Raw genomic sequence first — 13,311 nt, 5'->3', positions numbered from 1 at the left:
AGTCTGCAAGGAGAAGAGGGTTTGTTTTTTTTTTCTTCAAAAACAACTTCACCCATAAAACACACTCTCTGCTCTCTCTCTCTAGAAACTCTCTCTCTCTACAACCACCACCACCACCGCACCACCTCCGCCACCACCACCGCAGGTCTCTCTCTCTCTCACAGGTCTCTCTCTCTCTCACAGAAACTGCTCTCTCTCTCTAGAAACTCTCTCTCTCTCTAGAAACTGCTCTCTCTCTCTCTAGAAACTACTCTCTCTCTCTAGAAACTGCTCTCTCTCTCACAGCTCTCTCTCTCTCACAGATCTCTCTCTCTCTCTCTACGGTGGTGCGGTGGTGGTGGCGGAGGTGGTGCGGTGGTGGTGGCAGGAAGAAGAAGAAGAAGGGTGGGTGGTGGTGGCGGAGGTGGTGCGGTGGTGGTGCCGAAGGTGGTGGCGGAGGTGGTGCGGTGGTGGTGGCGGAGGTGGTGGTGGCAGGAAGAAGAAGAAGAAGGGTGGGTGGTGTGTGAAGATGGTGAAGCTATAATTCATAGCTTTTTTTTTAAGCAAACAAAAGCTATTTTAAGATCTTCTTTTATTTTTTAAACAAACAGTCTTCAAGAGACATAAGCTCTTTTCAGATAATATAAGCAAAAACAAACAGCACCTTAATGGTTCAGACCTCACTGGTTCAAAACTTATCCATTCAGAAGTTGCCAAACAGCCCCTTAAACTAGTAGTAGCTATATCTACCAAACGATTTTAGATTTTTAAAATTAATTAAAGGAAGATTTCTTTCCTTCATAATCACATATTGTTTTGCTTCTACTTATACTTCTAGGATTTAAGAGCTGTTTGTTTAGCTCTTAATGAGGTTCTTAATAGTTCAGGCCTCTTACTGATTTAACACTTAATGGTTCAGACTGTTTGTTTCGCAAGCAGATCTCTGAATGATTAAGACATTTGTCTCTAAATGGTAATGCATTATACCGAGTCTAAAGGGTTCGGACATCTTACTACTTCAACACTTAATGGTTCCTCTTACTGGTTCAAAACTTATCCATTCAGAAGTTGCCAAACAGCCCCTTAAACTAGTAGTAGTTATATCTACCAAACGTTTTTAGATTTTTAAAATTAATTAAAGGAAGAACACTACATTTGAAACAACATATAATTTTTTTTGCTAACTGTAATTGAAAATCTACATTCTAAAGAAGTTGAAACCAATGGGCAAATTTAATAAACAAACAGGTTTACCTAAAACTCGCGAGTATGCCTGATATCAGTTTGGGATTACTATACCCGTCCCTAACTCGACCAATTTCCATTCCTACTCAATCCTCCCCCTTTCTACGTCTTCGTCCTCCTAATACCTAGTTCCCCAACTCCCTACACATGTTCATCTTCTTCATCATCTCTTGGCACTTCCTTTTTTTCATCGACAAGATGGACTTCTTCCGACCCATTCCTAGACCCAACAACATCCATGTTGTGAACCTCTCCCCCTTCAACTCCCTTCTGCCATCTTCTCCCTGTAAAAACCAACTCTCATTTAACTCCCTTCTTCGTCATTTCGAGCTACCACTCATTCCAAGCCCCACGACTTCATCGTCTTGAACAAATCCAACCCAAATCGGACTAATGATTAATCCTCCAAATTCATCATATGCGACCGGTTTTTTATATTCTCTACGTACGCATAATGATAAGAGCATTGAGCAAGTTTGGGTTAGCCACCTAAGCTCATATGCTATCAAATTGTGGTATATATTTCCTATTGCTCAATTATGTTGCGAAATGGAGATGGTGATCGAGACGTTGAAGAGACAAGAACATGGGTAATTCAAGTTTTATCAAATTGTGGTATATGTTTCCTAGGCAGCCACAACACAACTCTTTAATTAAACAAGCTAAATATGTCGAACCGAACGGTCATAACTAGTTCATAAAATGTGTTAGAGCATCCACATGTGAGTCTTTATTCTTATCCTTATACTAAAACTCTAAGGAAACACGAATAAATGTTCACTTTTACTTCTACATTAGATTCTTTATCCTTATTCCTCATCCATAAAATTTTAATGAAAAGCACAATCAATCCATATATTTATAACTCACTATTCATCCCTTACAATTTTTTTTGTGAGTGAGAGAGAGAGGATAAATTGTAAAAGTTAATTAAAGAGTTTTATTTAACAGAATATAGATAGATATAAGAAATCCGATGTGAAAGATTTTTTGAAAATCCTTAAATTGATAAAGGTAAATGTGTCTTTTAGCTAATAAAGATGTGGATAAGAAATCGGATGTGAATGTTGTTACATATGGTAGCCTAAAACTTACTATTTATGTAGTATCGTATTTCATGACATTATATATTATATATTATAAATTTGCAACACATTTGTGCAAAAGTTGGTTGTACTTCATGCTTAAAGTGTGTTTTGTGCATATATGAAGTGTACATGTGGGTATTTTTGTTGTATTTTGTTTCTGCCCTGCCACGTTGTTGCTCTGTACCACGTGTCCACTACTGTCTTAACCAGGCTCTCTGTATCACTCTTCTTTCATCTCCAGCTCTGCCACCATACCACAAACTTGCAGCAGATCCCCAAATCTAAAACAACCTTCACTTCTTTCATCAAGCCAAACCCTAATCTCATCAACTATTCTGTAAGTTAATCTCTTTATGTTATTATATCATCTCTGATCATAATTCGTGTAAATCTATACATGTAGCTATTAATTATAGACAGAGAAAGAGAAGAGTGATGGAGATGGTGAAGGTGGGTCCGCTAATCTGGTCCGGCGAATAAGGCTAACACGATGGTAGTGCTCTGATTTCGTTGGTGTTCTTCTAGCTGTTGGAAGAGTCTGCCATCCACGTCTCCGTCGTGCCTCCCTTCGGTACCGGCAGATAAGCATGTTTATTGAGGTGTTATAAGAAGGTATGTCGGAAGAGTTTGGTCTCGGCGCCTCCGTCGTGTTGTCTTTCTCTGAGTTTATGGGTTTTGCAATCGATCGGTTTATAAGCAGGTATGTTTATCACAGTCTTTTGTCTCTGATGGCTAGGGTTTTATGGTGGATGTCAACGATGACGATTCAAAAATTGTCACCAAGATTAGGGTTACCCTCAAAGAAACTTTCCTTGAATAAGGAATATTGTACACTTTCAGGTATGCAATAAGCTATTGTAACTGAAATCTGCATATGTGAATTTAGTTGTTTTCATATCACCTGGACACCATTGGAACCTTATTAATTAAATACTAATAGTATTATTGAATATTAATGCTATATGTAAGTAACTCCATTGTTGGTGATAATTTAATTTCATCGTCACTCATAACAACCAACTAAATTACCTCAATGTGTCATGGAACAACTTGAATCATACACTACCTATGCAATTTGCCTTGAATAAGGAATATTGTACATTATTTTCAACAGAAAAAATGTGAATTTAGCTAATGTCGTGGAAGGAGCTAAGGCGATGGGCTTTGTCTGGGTTAAACACCAGGAAAAGGACAGGAGCATGACTTGGAATTAATGGCGTAGCTTCAATGTTTTTAGGTAATTCTGTTCTGGTTGTATCACTAATAATGATGTACCGTTTGGGAGGCTCATAACTAATGGTGCCTTCTAACTCCTTGTATAACTATAATTTCCAACATGTTTATGCAATATGGTGTTGTACTCTTTGCTGACTTGCTTATCTGTGCTCTTTGTTGTTGTTCCTTAAGTTTGTTGTTTTGTATATGTTTGGTGTTATGACACAAGTCCTCTTCCTTTTCTTAAAACCCCCTTCTGTCTTGTCTCTCATGTCCTTATCCATTCCTCTGTGGTTCTCCCCCTTCTCCAACGAAGAAGCCGACGGCGGTAGTGATGGCCGGCCATGATGAAGACGATGGTGTTTCTTTTGTTGAGAAGTGACGGTGGTAGTGATGGCCGGCAAGATGATGGTGTTTCTTTTGTTGAGAAGTGACGGTGGAGACAAAGATTAGGGTTCCGTGATGTCTTCTGGTACAGTTCCGACCAAACTCAAGTAAGGTTCGATTCTATTGCATGTTTCAGAAGTTACAAAAATAGCTTGCACTTTCCACCAGTTTGTCGTTTTACAGAAGTTACGAAAATCATATAAACGTAATTGGTAATTTGTTGTTAATTTTGTTTTGGCTAAGTTTATAGGGTTTTTGCAGGTTTTTTTCTACTGTAGGATTTGTTGGAGGTAAGTGTGTTCTTATTTTGTTTCTCAATTTATAGTTTGTTTTATGAATTGTACCATTTGTTGTTTTGCTTACTGCATTAGTGCATTTTTGGTTGTCAAATTGTTGGTTTTATTTAATTTTTTTATAAGAGTATTTGTTTTTTTTTTCATTTGTTAACCACTGATGATATTTGTATTTTTTACTTTCAGGTTTCTGTGTTGTTTTTGTTGTTGGGTTTGCCTTCAGTGTTGATTTGCTAAGTGTTGATTTGCTAACTTGATGGTCTACATTGCTTTATGCTTTGTGTAAGGTATGGATTTTGTGGTCGTTAATATGTAAAGGGTTGTTATGTTTGTTTTTTGTGTTCTACAAAGTTGTTTTTGGCGAATTTTGAGTTTGTGTGTAGTGTAGTTGCCATGTCGGTATGAATTGCGTTTGTCCTTTTCAAAGTTTAAGAAAAATAAAAAATTACACCACAAGTGCAAGTATTTGAATTGGAATTGTCCGAGGACTGTGAATCAAGTGTAACCTTTTGGTTGATCGTATGTGATAAAATAAAACTTGATTTTCGGGTGAAAACTTGATTTTGATTCTAAACCATGGCCGCATATTTCAGAAAGTGCAAAATATTTGATATTTGATACAAAAGATGCTTGAGAAGAGATCAGAACAAACAATTACTGCCCATCACGTCCTGTGTGAGTTGTAATGTTGCAATAGATTTTGTTAACTCTTTTGTTCATATTAAGTAAGATTAATTATCATACTTTTACCAGGTCATCCATGGATTGTAGATGATAGAGTTGCTCCATACAAGCCCCTAGACTCTGCAGTTATATCACGCCTCAAGCACTTCTCAACCATGATGAAACTTGAGAAGATGGCTTTACGTATACCATTTAATATAATATAGTTTTCCTTTACCTTTCATGCACCATTTGTTTTATCAAACAGATTTTCTATAATTGCACATAAATTACTTGATCAAACTGTTATCCATGTTATTGCAGAAAGGCTATCATAAGAGGAGATTGGTGGGTTGAAGCAATTATAAAAAGTGATCGACACGAACAACAGTGGCACCAGGGAGAATTTCTTGGTGCTCCTTTGTCTAGAATTAATTGTTTAGATATTTTATGTTAACAATATTGGAATGTAGCAATTTTTTTTCATTTGTGCATTCAGACACGGGGGTGAGAACTGTGGCTATAGGTCTCAAAACTGACCAAATAGGTGACGTTAGATGCTGGACAGGCGTATCTGACATTCAAAGAAGCTATTCATGGCAAATTGGTAGGATGGTCCCACCTCCAGTGGCGGTGACGATGTAAGGTAAGTTCAACGCAGCCAATCTCTAATTTTGTTATGGTACCTGTGGTTTAGGATGTTTGTGATTTATCTATGTTTTTGGTATTCACATAGTGGCCAACACTATTCAGTTTGGCTATCCGGAATCCGCTTTTTTGGCTATTCAGAAGTGCATCAACATTGAGATTCTAATGAAGGCATTGGCTTTCTCTCTATTCTGTCTCAAAAAACAATAATCACTCACAGCGATTGTATATTTCTAAAAGGAAAAGTGTTTAATTAAAATATTGGGTTGTTTTGTTAAAAAAAAGTATAGTATGTTGTGTGAAGGTAAAGAGAATTGGTGAATATTTTAATGCTAATTATGCTTACATATGAGGGAACACAACCATCACTGGATAGCCCAGTGGTGGCCACGAAAAGATAAGGCATGGGGCAACCCAGGTTCGAGTCTTGCCGGGTGAGTTTTCCCCTCCGGGTTTACCTGGGTGATAGGGGTTTCTCATCGAAGGGTTGATGTCGGTTGGTCAGCGTGGGGGCTCTGTAGCGTGGGCCCGGTTAAGACAACATAGTCTACATCTCCCGACATACGCGAGTTCTTGATCCTCACCTTTCAAAAAAAAACATATGAGGGAACACAGTTGTCATGTGCACATTGTGATGCTTTAAATGAAGTTTGTGCCATGTTCAAAGCAGGTTGACCATTCCAATTCATAAATCAATGTTACCCCAATTAACCCAAAAAAAATTCACTCTATTAATCGTGTAAGGCTTCCTAGTCTTTTTTTTTTTTTTTTTTAGCGAAATGTGGTAGTAGAACAAAAGGAATAGGGCAATGGTTGCATGAAAATGGGTTCAAATCACGAGTAAAAGGAATGGGCATTTTTGATTCGTGGGTGGGCACCATAAGTTCTGAACCTATTGTACCGAGCCGTGGGTAATTTGTTGACACATTCATGAGTCTACGGTATTTTAGTTTGGGTTGTCGTTGTATAATAAAACAAATCGCAATTGAATTACTTAGGTTTTCCGCACGTTTTCGCCGCCTCAACGTGCGGTGGGTAAAAATTCTAGTTATATTTTAAACATGAATTGTAAGATTATATATATATATATATATATATATATATATATATATATATATATATATATATATATATATATATATAGGGAGGGGCTCATGCGAGAACCACCTTTATTGTGAGAACCTTGAAAACCAATGTGAACACAACCTAAAATAGCTAAAAAAACCTACAAAAACCTAACCCCCCCACCCAAAAAAAAAAAACCTAACCCCCCCCCAAGCTAAATGCTAAAAAAACCTATAAAAAACCTAAAAAAAACCAAACCCCCCCCCCAAAGCTAAAATGCTAAAAACTAAACCCCCAAAAAACCTAAAAAAATCTAAAAAAAATCTAAAAAAATCAAAAAAAATCTATTTTTTTTTTTGAATTTTTTAATATTTTTCATGTTAAAATAGCTACTTTTAGAAGCCAAAAAAAGAAAAAAAAATTTAATTCAAAAAATTTTTTTTTGTGTGATTTTTAGCTATTTTTAGGCATTTTTGGTGTGTTCACATTGGTTCTCGCGGTTCTCACAATAAGAGGTGGTTCTTGCATGATCTTCTCCCTATATATATATATAGGGAGGGGCTCATGCGAGAACCACCTTTATTGTGAGAATCGCGAGAACCAATGTGAACACAACCTAAAATAGCTAAAAAAACCTAACCCCCACCCCCCCCCCAAAAAAAAAAAAAAAAAAACCTAAACCCCCCCCCCTCCAAGCTAAATGCTAAAAACTAAAACCCCAAAAAAACCTAAAAAAAACCTAACCCCCCTCCCCCCCCCCCCAAAAAAAAAAAAAAAAAAAAAAAAAAAAAACCTAAACCCCCTCCCCCACACCCCAAAAACCTAACCCCCCCCTTCCCCCAAGCTAAAATGCTAAAAACTAAACCCCCAAAAAACCTAAAAAAATCTAATTTTTTTAATATTTATTATGCTCAAATCGCTACTTTTAGTGGCTAAAAACAATTTTTTTTTTTTATTTTTAATTTTTTTTGGCTTCGAAAAGTAGCGATTTTTATATAAAAAATATTTAAGAAAAAAATTTGTGTGATTTTTAGCTATTTTTAGGCATTTTTGGTTGTGTTCACATTGGTTCTCGCGGTTCTCGCAATAAGAGGTGGTTCTCGCATGATCTTCTCCCTATATATATATATATATATATATATATATATATATATATATATATATATATATATATATAGGGGACTGCTAGAATGAAAACCACCCCGAGTTGTAAGAACCGCGAGAACTACACCCCACGGAGCGCCGTTCGCCATGATTTTTTTTACAAGTAGATGTGTGTATTATAAACACAGCCGTAAAAAATCATGGCGAACGGCGCTCCGTGGGGTGTAGTTTTTTACACCACAAGTTTGCTGTTTTTTAATTTTTTTCTTTTTTCTTTTTTTTTCACCAAACTTGTGGTGTAAAAAACTACACCCCACGGAGCGCCGTTCGCCATGATTTTTTACGGCTGTGTTTATAATATACACATCTACTTGTAAAAAAAAATCATGGCGAACGGCGCTCCGTGGGGTGTAGTTCTCGCGGTTCTTACAACTCGAGGTGGTTTTCATTCTAGCGGCTCCCTATATATATATATATATATATATATAGGTCGGTTATTGTACAATTGGCCTTAACGTACGATGCGTACGCGATTAGAAATCACATGTTATACACAAACCTGGACATGTCATAATCGCATGCTTCACAAACTCGGACATGTCATAATCGCATGTTATATATCAAAATCGCATGGCTCACAAAACCCGGACATGTTATAAACTCGCATGGCTCACAAACTCGGACAACCAAAATGTACAAAATCGCATGTTATACAAATCGTGTACGCATCGTACGTTAAGGGATATTGTACAATACACTTTCTTTCTCTCTCTCTCTCTCTCTCTCTATATATATATATATATATGGGAGAGTTTAAATGAGAACGCTAAATATCGCGAGAACCGTGAGAACAAATGAAAAAACCACAAGAACTTGGTCAAAAACAATTCAAATTTATTTTTTTTTACACTTATCATTATTGTTCGAATACAATGTTAGAAATTAAATTTACACGTTTAAATTTACGTGAATTTGTAAATAAAGAAAATTTTCACATGTGTAAGTTTGTCATTTACACATGTGTAAATTTGTTATATTTACACATGCGTAAAAATCTAGTAAGAGTGATTTTGAGAGGAGAAATGAATTATTTGATGTTGTAAATTCTTTTTTAATGTTGTATTTTAATTACAATGAGGTTTGTATTAAAAAAATTCGGTTTTGATGGGTTTTTTCATTCGTTCTCGCGGTTCTCGCAATATTTAGTGTTCTCAAGATAACCCTCCCCTATATATGTGTGTGTATATATATATATATAGGGTAGGGATCCTAAGAGAAGTCCACCCTATATGAGAAACTTGAGAAGCATTCTGGACCACACATTTTTCTAAGCCTTTCGTAATATACACATATGTATAGTTTAAAATTGACTATATACATATATGTATATTGAGTTATACACATATGTATATAGTCAATTTTAAACTATACATATGTGTATATTACGAAAGGCTTAGAAAAATGTGTGGTCTAGAATGCTTCTCAAGTTTCTCAACTAGCCTATCACTTCTCACATGATCCTTTTCCTATATATATATATATATACACACACACACACACATATATAGGGGAGGGTTATCTTGAGAACGCTAAATATTGCGAGAACCGTGAGAACGAATGAAAAAACCAATCAAAACCAATTTTTTTTATACAAACCTCATTGTAATTAAGATACAACATCAAAACAAAAATTTATAACATCAAATAATTCATTTCTCATTTCAAAATCATTCTTTTTAGATTTTTTACACATGTGTAAATATAGCAGATTTACACATGTGTAAATGGCAAACTTACACATGTGTAAATTTTCTTTATTTATGAATTCACGTAAATTTAAACGTGTAAATTGAATTTCTAACATTGTATTCGAATAATAATGATAAGTGTAGAAAAAAATTTTGAATTTGAATTGTTTTTGACCAAGTTCTTATGGTTTTTTCATTTGTTCTCACGGTTCTCACAAATATTTAGCGTTCTCATTTAAACCCTCCCCTATATATATATATATATATATATATATATATATATATGGTAGGGTTCATGCGAGAACCACCTTTATTGCGAGAATCAGTGTGAACACAACAAAATAAACCCACTACACCACCCAAAAACCTAAAAAAACCTAACCCCCCACCCCGCCCCACCCCAAAACCTAAAAAAAATATTAAAAAAAAGTTGTATGTTTTTAAGATTTTTTTAGGTACTTTTAGTTGTGTTCACATTGATTCTCGTAATAAAGGGTGATTCTTTTTAGTTGTGTTCACATTGATTCTCGTAATAAAGGGTGATTCTTAACGGATCCTTCTCCTATGTATATATAAACTAAACCGACATGGATACATAGTTCTTTCGTTACCCTACATATGGTCCATTGGTGTATGATCCAACCAATTTGGTAGCTCGTAAGTTCTGCCATCAAGCTTTTTATTTTATCTTGGTGATATGACTATTTGACATTTTTTGAGCTTAAAAGGATTACTTTTTAAGCATGGTTGGTGTACCGACACACCATATTACACCATTATCATTATCACGAGACACATGCACCAAAATCATTTGTCCACATACAAGACTTTATATACTCTAAAATAAAAATAAATATAAATATAAACCAATCTTGTGTAGTAGCTTCTGAATAATACACATACCTATGTTAGTATAACTAGTATTTAACAACGCGCTTCGCGGCAATGTCGTAATTCACGGTTAATATTGAAGGTATAAAATAAACATAAGAAAAGAAAAAAAAAAGAAATCTAAAAGAATATCCAGAAAAGAAAACAAAACAAAAAAAAAACCTGCCAGAAGGCGGTGATTGAGTGTTTGAAAGGCCCCCATGCACAAGATTTTTTGACTGTTATCCCGATCGAGGGGCTGGGGCAATGCATGTCGCCTGTTGAGTATAGGGCTATCCTCAAATACCGGCTGATGATCCCTATGTATCCAGAAGATGAAACCTGCCCAATTTGCCGTAAAACCTGCATGGATAAATACGGGGAGCATGCTATTCATTGTAAGGAGCTCCCTGGTTTCAAATATCGACACGACTGGGTGAGAGATGTTTTGGGGGACATCTTGAGGAGAGCGGGGATTTCTGCCAAGAAGGAGGCCCCTGTGAATTTCCTTACAGATCCGATGGAAGGAAGATCTACATTGAGACCAGCGGATCTGCTTGTCTTTGGCTGGGCGGGAGGGAAACATGCTTGTGTGGATCTCACAGGAGTCTCCCCCTTAGCTGGTTTAAGGGAAAACGGGTTTGTAGCAGGACAGGCTATAAGGAAAGCGGAATCTAAAAAGGTGGATAAACACGCTAAAGCATGTGCTGATAACCAACATGCATTGGTCCCCTTCGCCTTCGACACCTTTGGCTCCCTAGCTCCAGAAGCTATACGTTTGTTGACTAGGGTCCAAAAGGTTGTCCACAGCAGCTGCTCATCAACAGGGGGGCAGGGGTTTGTCTTTAATAGGCTAGGGTTTGCTATTCAGAAAGGGGTAGCGGCGCAGCTTGTTGCTCGCTTACCTGCTATATTAATGTAACTCGGCCAGTATTTCAATAATTATAAATTTATATTCAAAAAAAAAAAAATGAAAAATAAAAAAAAAGAAAGGGAGCTACAGAAAAAGAATTGTAATTAATTATTTACCTTGATATTAAATAAGTAATAAAAATGGCCCAATGTAGAATTAGGACTGTTAACAATCTTCTTTGTTATTATATAGAATCTCATAAAATGTTGCAATTTAACTAGTCTAAATGAAAATAAGAAAATTTCTATTATGACTCCCTGATTGGTTCGTCAACTACGGGACTATGACCCTCAGTCATTTGAAGGGAAATACCTTTACTTCACACTTTGATACCGCTACGCTACAAAGCCTTTGATTCTGCTCTTAGTTATACTTTCCATTGTTACCTTTTATGTCTTCTGAAAACTACATGTAGAGTATCACTATTATTTACACATATAAATGACGTTAAAAGTTATATGATAAAAGAATCAATAAAATAGATGAATGGTCCATTCAATGGTATCAAGACCTTGGTGGTGACAACCGGCGAAAAAGACGAATGTGAGTTCTCTAAATTTTAACAAAACTATATAATTCATTTGTGTGATTGTTCATATCCAAAATTCTCATAATTAAATATGCAAATAATTTATAAATATTCTAAAGAAGTATTATTATGAAGTCATTAACATACCATACGTTACCTGTTTGATATTTTTTTGGGGGGGACACTAAGTTTTATAAAACGCAAAGTATATGAAAACAATGCTAATTATAATTTTACATTAACATGGGTACTAGTATTCATGCATGAAGTACAACTCATAAAATCAAAATTGCTAGTTAGTGGTTAATGGTCAAATTATACCAAAATAGATGCAACTAAAGGGGGTGGTCGTTGGACAACTCCTCAACAACTGAAGATGAAACAACTACCTCCTCAAAGTTCCACCAAAACCTTTTTTATAACAATTTTTTGAAAAAAAAAATAACTATATAGTTTAATGATTTTCAAGCATGTAGTTGACATGAACCGGTTCTAAGGACTCCTAAACCGGCGGTTCATCAAAAATACTAACGAGTTCAGAGCATATGGTGAGTCCACTCATTTGACTATGTCGTTGAGGTAGGATCGGTAAGATGTAGACAGTCTTACCTCTACCCGTAGGAACAGAGAGGCTGCTTCCAGTGAGACCCCCCGACTCAATAGTAGTTTCAAACTTACACATCAAAATGATAGAACACTCCATAGTAGGTCGCGGACATAGGCCAATCACATCGATCAAATGAACCACATAAATTCCTCTATTATTTTTCCTTTTTTATGTAAGCTTATTTATATATGTTGCCTTGTCAGTTTGTGCATTTTAACGATTGTGTGAGGTTAACACACCAGCTTCCTAACATTTATTGATTTATTTTAGAGCCACAAACACATTACTAACAATTGTTCATAGAGAAACAAAATTATTTAGCAACAAAATTATTGATGAATCCAATAATATTGCTCTAGAGTAAAATTCCATTTTTAAAGCAGAACTAAAAGTTAACACAGAAGAACTATCTTAATACGATAGGTAATAGGGTGTAAACGAGCTCAGGCACATTTCAAGCGCTCTATCAAAAACTCGAGCTTGTTTTATTTATTATTTATCAAGCTTGGTTCGTTTATTATTTATCAAATTTGTAAGAATTTTATTTAATGTATATATTTATTTTTATAGTTTTATATATAACAAGATATATATTATTTAGTTATTTATCATAATTCTATGTATAATAATCGTTCATATGTAATTATATATATTTATAATTATTTAAAAAAATATGGTACTTTAAGCTTGTGAGCCTAGTCAAGCTCGGTTTGAAAAACTCGTGTTCGAGTTCCTTTATTATATGAGCTTCAATATATCTCATTTAAGCTTGACTCGTTTAACGTTTTATCGAATCGATCTCAAGTAATTTACGAGCAGCTTGGCTCGTTTACATGTATAACGTAATACTCATATAACTTGAGACTAAGTTTTTAACCTGTAGTTTATATTGAATAATTTAGAGAATTTATGTAACCTAATCCAACAAAATTATGTTCTATTTATTCGATTTATGGC

The 13,311-nt window shown here is 35.4% G+C and overlaps 2 long non-coding RNA genes across 3 annotated transcripts; both read left to right on the top strand.

The window, feature by feature from the left end:
• The first annotated feature begins 2,390 nt into the window (after positions 1-2,390).
• On the top strand, positions 2,391-4,259 carry LOC118492396. The gene is made up of 3 exons (XR_004893553.1): positions 2,391-2,649; positions 2,716-3,012; positions 3,427-4,259. It is a non-coding gene; the product is annotated as an uncharacterized LOC118492396 (long non-coding RNA).
• A 140-nt stretch (positions 4,260-4,399) lies between these two features.
• On the top strand, positions 4,400-5,826 carry LOC110941897. Of its 2 annotated transcripts, XR_004893552.1 has the most exons (6): positions 4,400-4,494; positions 4,801-4,882; positions 4,961-5,074; positions 5,195-5,283; positions 5,370-5,516; positions 5,607-5,826. It is a non-coding gene; the product is annotated as an uncharacterized LOC110941897 (long non-coding RNA). The 2 variants fall into 2 exon arrangements; XR_004893551.1 differs by having other exon boundaries at positions 5,195-5,516.
• The last annotated feature ends 7,485 nt before the right edge of the window (positions 5,827-13,311 follow it).

This window comes from Helianthus annuus, chromosome 5 (genome assembly GCF_002127325.2).
Source record: "Helianthus annuus cultivar XRQ/B chromosome 5, HanXRQr2.0-SUNRISE, whole genome shotgun sequence".
In the NCBI taxonomy this organism is placed as follows: domain Eukaryota; kingdom Viridiplantae; phylum Streptophyta; class Magnoliopsida; order Asterales; family Asteraceae; genus Helianthus; species Helianthus annuus.
The sequence above is the reverse complement of the archived record's forward strand: the minus strand, read 5'-3'. Positions and strand labels throughout refer to the sequence as shown.